This window comes from Aotus nancymaae, unplaced genomic scaffold, assembly GCF_030222135.1.
Source record: "Aotus nancymaae isolate 86718 unplaced genomic scaffold, 86718_ANA_hifiasm-v0.15.2.pri h1tg000058l, whole genome shotgun sequence".
NCBI classification, from domain to species: domain Eukaryota; kingdom Metazoa; phylum Chordata; class Mammalia; order Primates; family Aotidae; genus Aotus; species Aotus nancymaae.
The window spans coordinates 28,279,984-28,288,901 of NW_026988472.1; the positions used below are offsets into that span (position 1 = coordinate 28,279,984).

Below are 8,918 nucleotides of genomic sequence, written 5' to 3' on the forward strand. Positions count from 1 at the left end.
TTGGTCTCACCCTCCAGCAAACTAGCCCAGCCTTATCACACAGTGGTAAAACGGTTCCAAGAGCCACAAGAAAGCAAAAACTGCAAGGCTTTGTTAGGCTGAAGCTCAAAATTTTACACATTTCTTACATTCTGTTCATCAAAGCAAGATTCAAGGGACCAGGAAATAGACTTCACTTCTTGGCGGGAAAAGCTGCAAAATATTGTAGCCATTTTTACAACCCATCTCATATGTACCATAGAATAAAAACAAGTTTGCAGAAATATGGAATCTTATTTGTGTAACATAAAATTAACTCAACTAAAATTTAGCTATGCTTATACTTACCTGGCAGTGGAGACACCATGATCATGAAGGTGGTTTTCCCAGGGCGAGGCTTATCCATTGCACTCCGGATATGCTGACCCCTGCGATTTCCCCAAATGTGGGAAACTCGACTGCATAATTTGTGGTAGTGGGGGACTGCGTTCGCACTTTCCCCTGTAAAAATAAATAAATAAATAAAAATAAAATAAAATTTAGCTATGCTTAACAGTATTCATTAAGCATAAAGTAGATAAGCCAATAATAAAGTTAGCCTTACACTTCGGTAAACAATGTGGAGAGAAAAAAAAATTAGTCATATTCTGAATTTTGAAATAGAGACCTTTACAAATCTAGAGAACAACAGATGTAAGACTAAATAGCAGAGTCAACAAAAATATTAGTCTGTAATATAACTTTTGGTTAGTTACATAATTTGAAAGCATGACATTCTATAACAATGCAAATGACATGGGAGATGAATGTCCAAAATGACATTCTGGAATATAGTAAATATAAAATACAAAATAAATTATTAAGAACATACAACAATTTGTTATAATCACAAAATCAAGTTATTATTGAAAGATAGGGTGGCTTGGATTTTTTCCTTCAGCAAAAAGTCATTTTCTGTTAAAAGATTTTTTTCTAGATTTTTCTTTTTAAGAACATTTCTTTTTAAACTATTCACTCTTACTTACATCATGAACTTGTCACCTTTTCCTCTGTTTTTAATTTTTGGTATTTTATAAACTTTTTTTTTTTTTTGATACAGAGTCTCACTCTGTCACCCAGGCTGAAATGCAGTGGCCTAATCTCGGCTCACTGCACCTCCGCCTACTGGGTTCAAGTGATTCTTGTGCCTCAGCCTCCTGAGTAGCTGGGATTACTGGTACATGCTACCTCACCTGGCTAATTTTTGTATTTTCAGTAGAGATGGGATTTTACCATGGTGGCCAGGCTGGTCTTGAACTCCTGACCTCAACTGATCCACCCACCTCAGCCTCCCAAAGTGCTGGCATGAGCCACTGTGCCCAGCCCATAAACTTCTTATAATTAGAAATTGCAAAAGTATTCCAAGGTGCCACATTGTAATTTATTACTAGTAAGCACAGCTTGATTCTTAATAATATTTTTAAATTCTGATTTCCTGACAGTGCTATCTGTCTGTCCAGTTAATGATGGCCCAGATTATCAGATCTTGATGAATTTCCCTACAGCTCTCAGATTTGTCCCTAGTTTTCTAAAATCCTTTCAGGTCCATGAGCTGCTTCATAAAATGAATCTTCCTTAAATACTTGTCTCAAATGTTTGATTGGTATACAAGGGTAGTTTTGACTTCATAGCAAAAGGAAAAGAACATAAGAAATAAAACACCTAATGAAAGAGTTACTCTGAACTGAGGGCAATTGAGTAAACTGATTTGCACACAGCATCTAAGTGTTTCTGGTGTGATCTGAGAGAATATTTGTTTTTGAGGTTGTCACAGCAACTTACTTTTTTTTCAGCTGAACTAGAAGTGTTCTATTTGGCCTAATTAGAACTAAACAGTTTGTTTTTCATCAAATATCAAATAATACTGCTCAGTGTTTTCCAACTTTAAGGTTTTAAAAATCATTTATGATGTTTGGTTGGCATACAAATCTGAGAAAGAAAAAAGCAAACAAACCCTCAGCTTTTATTGAGGCATCTCTCAGTTGATTGTGTATCCATTTTGAGGACATTCATGCAAAATGCCATCTATGGAGTATGGGTATCAATGCCTAAGAGAATGACTGAATTCCCTTAAAAATAAGTCCCGTATATTTTAGTTATATTAATGAATGGGTGAGTCAAATATAAAATGGGACATTAAATAAAGCAGATTCATATACTAGTAAAAGCACATGCCAGCTGGGTGTGGTGACTCATGACCGTAATCCCAACACTTTGGGAGGCCAAGGCAGGCAGATCACAAGGTCAGGAGTTAGGGACCAGCCTGGCCAACATGGTGAAACCTGTCTCTACTGAAAATAGAAAAATTAGCCAGGTGTGGTGGTGGGCGCCTGTAATCCCAGCTACCTGGGAGGCTGAGGCAGGAGAATAGCTCGAAACAGGAAGGGGAGGTTGCAGTGAGCCAAGACTGTGCCAGTACACTCCAGCCTGAGCAAAAGAGTGAAACTCCATCTCAAAAAAAAAAAAAAAAAAAAAAAGCACATGCATCAAGAAAATGGAGTTCAAGTCTCAGTTGTTTGATTACTTGCATCTGTGTCTTTGCTCAGAGATCTAAAGGGTATGCTAAGGATCATTGTATTGGTTAAAATGAGTTTGGCAGCAAAATAACAGCAACAAACTAGAGGTATCTATGGCTTCCCTCAAGCCTTACAGCCTTATGGCTGCAATATGGCTGTCAGAGCTGCAGGCATGATGTCCACAAATGGCAGGGTGTCCAAAGTGAAAAAGAAACAGAGCTTTTCCTACAGGCCTTGCTTCTTTCATAGGCAGAGGGGGAATCTTCCTCAGAAGGCTCCTATATTTCTCCCATCTCATTGACCAAAACTGGGTCTTATGGTCAATTCTGACAGACATGAGGGTGGAAAGTGTACATTTGGCATTTACAGCCTCTGTAGGGAGACAGACAAGGAAGAAGGTGGTTTGAAGTAGCAGTCAAAAAATATATATAGCAGTCAGCTAGGGAACCAACAGAGTCTGCCACAATTACAGTGATTGGTTTAACAGATGAAGCTCTGTTCAGACAAGGGAAGTGACTCTTAGCAACTTGGCCTCACAGCCAGACTTAGAATTAGAATCTATATATAGTAAGCATCCCCCACTGGCTCAGTGCTTCTTCAGTGGTACCATATCCTCACCTCTGAGATGAGGGCACTGGTAGGCTAGATGCAATTAACTCATCAATTTATAAATGAGCATTAACCAAGCATTTGATGCATGCCATGCACTGAGCGAGGAGCAGGAGACACAAGATGAAGAAGAAATGGTTTCTTTCCTCAAAAATCTGAATGATCTCTAATGTTCCAGATTCAAAGATAATAGAATTGTAATTTTTAAAACAGTAAAGTGAATACAGTACCCATTCTAAGGTATAGAATGTACATCAGAAAATATGACTCATTTTTTTACATAATTATCTAAGGCAGAGGTCAGCAAATTGTAGCCTGTGGGCCAAATCCAGCCCATGGCCTGTTCTTATAAATAAAGTTTTATTGTAACACAGCCATGCGCATTTGTTTAGGGTTAGACAAGAAGCCATCTTGTCTATGGCTTCTTTCTTGCTACAATGGTAGAACTGAATAGTTGCAACACAGCTGAGTAGTTGTGATGGAAGCAATATAGCCTGCAAATTCTAAAACATGCACTCTCTTGCCCTTTACAAAAACAGTTCGTCAGCCCAGTAACTAAGGGGGCAGGGAAGAAGAATGCTTATATAACATAGATGAGTTACTGCATTTGACTCACTGGTTTGATTCCTGCGAGTTCAGCAGACAGTAAGTTGACATCAGTAATATAAGACCTTGATTACTTGTGCCACTGCTGCCTTGAAAACATTAAAAGAATGCTTTCAGTGGCCAGGTGCGGTGGCTCATGCCTGTAATCTCAGCACTCTGGGAGGCCCACCCAGGTGGATCACTTGATCTCAGGAGTTTGAGACCAGCCTGACCAACATGGTAAAACCGGGTCTCTACTAAAAAGGCAAAAATTAGCCAGACGTGGTGGTGGCGGCGTGCCTGTAATCATCCCAGCTACTTGGTGGCTGAGGCAGGAGAATCACTTGAACCTATGAGGTAGAGGCTGCAGGGAGCCAAGATCGTGGCACTGCACTCTAGCTGGGCAAGAGAGAGATCCTGTCTCAAAATGTTTTAACTAACAGTGAGGTATTCTGGGGTTCAAAGAGAGAGAATTAACTCACCTTGTTCAAGAAGATAAAGATTTAGCCTGGTTGGCTTAGGTGAAATTTTTGGATAACTTCTCTAGAATACAAATTGATATGCACAATTTTACTTTTAAAAAATCTTAATTTGCTTCATAAGAATGTATCAGCTTATATATGAGGCGAGGCAAATGCAGCTGACCTAAATCTGCTTCCTTGCCTCTCTTGAGATCCTTGGTTAGTCCCTGTTCCCCGGGTGGCCAAACCTATACCTGAATGCTTTCCAGTGCCTCACATGCAGCAGGCTTCAACCTCAACTTAACTCTTCCTCTAGACTTGGCTCACGTTTGTACATTTGTTTGTAATACCACTACCCACCCTTCCCCCTCAACTAGAGGTCATACACACTTCGGTTCAAGTCGTGGCTTTGCCACCCCTTTGAAATTTGGAGTATTTTTCAAACTGTCTCAAGCTTCAGTTTTCTCTTTTGCACAATGTGGAGAACAACAACTACCTCATTGAGGATTGCTGTAAAAATTAAAAGAGACGCTGACTATAAAGTGCTTGGCAGATAGTACGTATAAAAAATTTCTTCTGGGGCAGGCATGGTGGCTCATGCCTGTAATCCCAGCACTTTGGGAAGCTGAGGTGGGTGGATTGTTTGAGGCCAGGAGTTCAAGACCAGGTTGGGCAACATAGCAAGACCCCGGCTCTACTAAAAATGCAAATATATATCTCCATCTGGGTGTGGTGATGCACGCCTGTGGTCCCAGCCACTTATGAGGCTGAGGTGGGAGGATCACTTAGGCCCAGGGGGCGGAGGTTACAATGAGCCAAGATTGCCCCACTGCACTCCAGCCTAGGTGACAGAGTGAGACCTCGTCTCAGAAAAGAAAAAAAAACGGCTTGACAGGGTGGCTCACTCCTGTAATCCCAGCACTTCAGGAGGCTGAGGTGGGTGGATCACCTGAAGTCAGGAGTTTGAGATCAGCCTGCCCAACATGGCAAAATCCCATTTCTACTAAAACTACAAAAAATTAGCAAGGCATGGTGGTGGGAGCCTATAATCCCAGCTACTCGGGAGGCTGAGACAGGAGAATCACTTGAAACTGGGGTGCGGTGGGGGCAGAGGTTGCAGAGTGAGCCGAGATCACACCACTGCACTCCAGCCTGGGTGATAGAGTGAGACCCTGTCTCAAAAAAAGATTTCTTCTATATACTTTTTTTTTGAGATATGAGACAGGGTCTTGTTCTGTCCTCCCAGGCTCAAGTGATCCTCCCACCTCAGCCTCCCAAGTAGCCAAGATACTACAGGCATGTATCACCATGCCCAGTTAACTTTTTAAAACTTGTTGTAAAGACAGGATCTCCCTGTGTTGCCCAGGCTGGTCTCAAACTCCTGGACCCAAGCAATCTCCCCACTTTGGCCTCCCAAAGTGCTGGGATTACAGGCATGAGCCACTGCATTCAGCCTATACACTTTTCAAAATGTTAGACACTCATGTTCTCTTCTTGGATTTTGCATTCCACATCTAGTCAATACCTGCCACGATTCAGCTTCTGCAGCAGGCTTTGATTGCAGTGCATCCTTTCCATCGACACGGCCATTCCCCTGTTTCTTCCCTGAATGGCTGCAATTATTCCCCATCTCTTCTTCCTTCCTCTAACTGCTTGCTTTCAGAGCCGTCTTACCTCAATTTTGCTCAGAAACCTACATCTGCTGTGTTTTGTTAAATCTATTAAAATCCCACTCAGTTTGTTCTGTTTGTTGATAAAGTCTTTTCAATCGTGGGCTGCAAGGCCCTGCTACCTCCCTAAGCCCATGTTCTACGTCCTCAGGGCCTTTATATTTGCTGTTTTCTCTGCCTGGACCTAAAGTATTTCCAAAGGAAATTTTGACTCTACATAATTTCACCTCATAAGTTGACTTCCCTTTTTGCCGATTATATCTAGTGGAATATAAGTTACGCATGTGTATGACATGGCCCCTTTGTGTTCAGTTATTTGGGTCATTATTCCTTTCATCTGTTTGAAGGCTGGCAGGAATGGGTAGTCAGTGGCATACAATAGGAAAGATCAGAGTTTCCAAGGGAGAGAGATCAAATTCAGGTTCGGTCACTGTATAACATAATCTTTCTACATAATAGACTCTGAAACTTAGTGGCTTAAAACAGTAAGCATTTGTCATTTCTCACAATTCTGTGGATCTGCTGAGCGGTTCTGGTTCCAGCTAGCTCACTTGACTCCTGAAATGATTTGGAGCCTCTGTTGAGACTGGACAGTTTAGTATGGCCTTAGGTGCGTGGCAGTGGTGAAACTACTATGTCTCATGTGCCTTAGCTGTGCGGGCTCACTTCTGCTCCACATGGTGTCTTATCTTCCAATAGGCTAGCCCTGGCTTCTTCACATGGTCGACTCAGGGTTACAAAAAACAGCAAGAGGCCTGGGCATGGTGGCTCATGCCTATAATCCCAGCACTTTGGGAAGCCAAGGCGGGCAGATCACTTAGGGTCAGGAGTTGGAGACCAGCCTGGCCAACCTTGTCTCTACTAAAAATACAAAAATTAGCTGGGCATGGTGGTGGGCACCTGTAATCCCAGCTACTCAGGAGGTTGAGGCAGGAGAATCGCTTGAACCCAGGAGGCGGAGGTTGCAGTGAGCCGAGATCATGCCACTGCACTCCAACCTGGACAGCAGAGAGAGACTCAGTCTCAAAAACAACAAACAAGAGGACATGCTCCAATGTCTGAGACCTTTTTAAGCCTCTGCTCGTGTCCTATTTGCTCACGTCCCATTGGACACAGCAAGCCACATGAGATTTGCTTTTTAGAGGGTCATTGCTAACCAGTCCAGCCCAGCTACGCACTATATAACATTGAGCATGTAATTTGCCTCTCTGATACTTTATCTGTAAAATACAAAGATCATTTATATCATAAAGGTCCTTGTAAAGACTAATAATTTTACATTCTTTACATGTGTTGTGATAATTCTTTATCTCTTCCAATGCTTAGCATTGTGCCTTACACTTCAACCCTTTGCTATGTGGGGTTTTTGTGTCTGTGTGTCTTTGAGACAGGGTTTCTTTCTGTTGCCCAGGCTGGAATGCTGTGGCTCAATCACAGCTCACTGCAGCCTCAACCTACTTGGGCTCAGGTGATTCTTGCACCTCAGCCTCCCAAGTAGCTGGGACTACCGGCACATGCAACCATGCCTGGCTAATTTTGTACTTTTTGTAGACATGGGGTTTTGCCATGTTGCCCAGACTGGTCTCGAACTCCTGGGCTTACTGATCCATCCGCCTCAACCTCCCAAAGTGCTAGAATTGCAGGTGTAAACCACTACACCTGGCTGTTTTTTTAAAAAACTAGGAACTGTGGAGGATACAAGGATAAATGGTGCCAGTAAGTATCTTCTGCTTATATAGATTAAATGATTGCCCTGAGAAATGGACTGACTTTAAATGGCCTTTGCCATAAATGCTTTGTTTTAGTGTCTTTTTTCCTTCTGATTTTGCAATTTATGTTCACAGTAGAAAAATAAGTGCAAAGAGGAAAGTAAAATTAACTAAAATTCCATTGCTAAGAGGTAACCACTGTTAACATTTCAGCAGATTCCTCAACCTTTTTTTTTCCTATGGATTTCAATCTTGTTAATAGCTTCCAAGCAAAGTTAAGACTTCTGAAAAGAAGAAATAGATTTAACTATTCCCTACTTTGAAAACTTATTTAAAACATGTGCTAGAATAAAAACCAACTGACAGGCTATTTGACAATAGAGTACCAGGAATGGTGACTAAGGGATTAGTTAGGAGATACAGCACTTACTTGCTTGTTTGACAGCAAATAAGGAGTCACAGCCATAAAACTCACAATTACTGACAAGTAATAAATAGTTCCCATTTGCTTTAAAAAAAAATCCAAATAATAAAAAACATTTCCTTTACTTGACTCATTACAAGGGCCTTTTGCCAAGAGTACCTCCTCCATGCAAGAATGAGCAGCAGATGCCCAAGGGCCTCCATCTTTTTGAAGACGTTTTGGGTTTTGAATAGACTATATTTTGTTCTTTCAGCAGATTCTAATTTTTCTTGTGCTCCTTATTCAGCTCTCAGCTGCCCTGATCAATTTCCAAATGACTTTCTAGTAGGAATTTTAGCAAGTATATTGGTTTCTCCATGGGGTCTTTTTCACCAAAATTGTTACAGATACACTTGAGACACATAAATGTAGTTTAAGTCGTCCCTGTTTTCCAGATTTCTTTTTTTTATGAGACAGAGTGTCGCTCTGTTGCCCAGGCTGGAATGCAGTGGCATGATCTCAGCTCACTGCAAACTCCGCCTCCCTCGTTCAAGCAATTCTCTTGCCTCAGCCTCCTGAGTAGCTAGGATTACAGGTGTGTGCTACCACACCCGGCGAATTTTTGTATTTTTAGTAGAGATGGGGTTTCACCATGTTGGCCAGGCTGGTCTCAAACTCCTAACCTCGTGATCTGCCCACCTCGGCCTCCCAAAGTGCTGGGATTACAGGTGTGAGCCAACATGCCCAGCCTGTTTACCAGATTTCTACTTCATTACTGAGACTACACACATAGTAAAAAAAATAATATGGACAAATAGGAAGAACATTACCCTAGCTGCAGTCGTGCTATTAATCTAACAGGATGACTTCAGAGGTATCAAGATCCTAACTCATTGGAAGAGGAGGAGGAAAAAAATGATGAGACAAGAAAGCAGTAAGTGAATTCT

At 41.6% G+C, this 8,918-nt stretch overlaps 1 non-coding gene across 1 annotated transcript; it reads left to right on the forward strand.

The window, feature by feature from the left end:
* Nucleotides 1–319: 319 nt before the first annotated feature.
* On the forward strand, nucleotides 320–483 carry LOC135270013 (U1 spliceosomal RNA). Its single transcript, XR_010338241.1, has one exon. It is a non-coding gene; the product is annotated as a U1 spliceosomal RNA (small nuclear RNA).
* Nucleotides 484–8,918: the final 8,435 nt, after the last annotated feature.